Consider the following 1,763-nt stretch of genomic DNA (forward strand, 5'->3'; position numbering starts at 1 on the left):
TGTGCTCCCTCATGGGTCCCTGTCAGTCTGTCCATCTGTAACCTTCAGATATGGTATGTTTCCCTGATAATTCTTCCCTGTTTTTATTCCCTTCTGTGTTCTATATTCTCTTTGCTTATTCTATTTTCTTGATAGGGGAACTCTAGAACTTACTTTCTGTTGCCTTTAATTAAACTCTAAATAGAGAACATATTCTTCTATGATTATAATACCGAAATGTCAATGAACAAAATAGATAATTATTTGGCAAATGCCTAGTAAAGGATGGTGTCAGCCAAGTTCATCCATGGCATTGAGCAGCAGCATCTACACGACCAGGACGTGGTCAGTGTTTGGGGATGGAGGTAAACATCCGCAATCCGTGCATCCCTTTGATTTCTTCTTTCAGCGCCTGCTTTAGGCTGCTGGACAGTTTTCTTCTCCTTAAACTCTTCTGTCTTGATCTGGATTTCATACATCACCACACAGCCTCCTGAAATGTTGGTGACTTTGGTAATTGTAGCTCCCGAAAACCTTGAGAATTTGGGTCACTTTGGGCTCCCCCTCAGTTTTTGAAGCAAACATCTGCTGGGCACCTGGAGAAGAGGAAGCCTGTGGATCCCATGGACCAGAGGTGCTGAGGCAGCTGGGCTCCACACCACCATCCCCAGCATTCCTCAACTTCTCACCTCTTTGGTTGTTTTACTTGTAAAGTTTCCTCAAATATATCTTTCAAAGTGTCTATTAAATGTTTGATTTCCAGTCCCATAGTTTTGATTTCCAAGAATTCTACTTTGTTTATTCAATGTGTTTCAACAGTTTTTATTTCTAAGAATTTTAGTTTATTTGATGGCCTTATTTGTTTCATTTATAAAATATATTTTCTCATCTACTGAGTGATATTAATTACAGTTTTCATTATTTGACTTCGTTCTTTATATTTTTCATCTACCGTCTGTTCTTTACTTCTACAGATTTGGTTTACGTTCCAAAAGAAACTGCTTTAAATATCTATGGGTTCTTGGTTGCTGATTTTTAAGAATGAAGCACTACAAAACTGAGCAAATGCTGTATGTGTAGACAGGACTTCTTGACTGCTGCATTGACATGGATCTGATGGGCTCATCCCACAGGACCTCTCATGGCCCACATCTGTAGACATTTTCTCTTAGATGTAAATTTCAAGAGAGAAATCCTCCAGCTCTTACCTAGGAGTCTGTCCGTATCATGACAGCTCACTTAGGAAATGAATGGAAGGGCATTTCATGATACAATATGTAGATTTTAATTTAATACCTTTGTTTTCTCTATGTTTGTCTTGCTTTCAGTTGTGCTCAAGTCCAAAGTCTGCTTGGTTTAACCTCTCTAGAAATTAAACCTTCGTCTTCTATTGGCATGGAGAAGGGGCTCAGCAAACTATGGAAGTGAATCAGAAGACCTAACTGCTTTTATACAGACTTTCAACCCATCCTTATTTTGCGGCCCTACTTGTACCACCTCCCTCTTTTTAGAAGTACCTGCAATTGCTAAGCCTAATTTTCTAGGGCTCTGAGGCAGACTCAGCTGACCTCTGCGTTTCCCTCACTGCTAGCCTGAATTTCAGATTCCTCGCTCTAAGTTTGTTACTATCCATATAGATAGGCAATAAAGATGGCTATAATTTTTTTGGCCCATTTGTTCTATTGAAACTACTACTTTGACTAATAAAATATGGCAGAAATGGAGCTGGACCCAGGCCCTGAGGGACAACCTCCATATCCCAGCTCTTGGACATTCACTGTAGG

At 39.8% G+C, this 1,763-nt stretch overlaps 1 pseudogene; it reads right to left on the minus strand.

Annotated features, from left to right (window-relative positions):
• Positions 1 to 325: 325 nt before the first annotated feature.
• On the minus strand, positions 326 to 644 carry LOC123931009 (annotated as a pseudogene).
• Positions 645 to 1,763: the final 1,119 nt, after the last annotated feature.

Source organism: Meles meles, chromosome 2, assembly GCF_922984935.1.
Source record: "Meles meles chromosome 2, mMelMel3.1 paternal haplotype, whole genome shotgun sequence".
Classification (NCBI taxonomy): Eukaryota; Metazoa; Chordata; class Mammalia; order Carnivora; family Mustelidae; genus Meles; species Meles meles.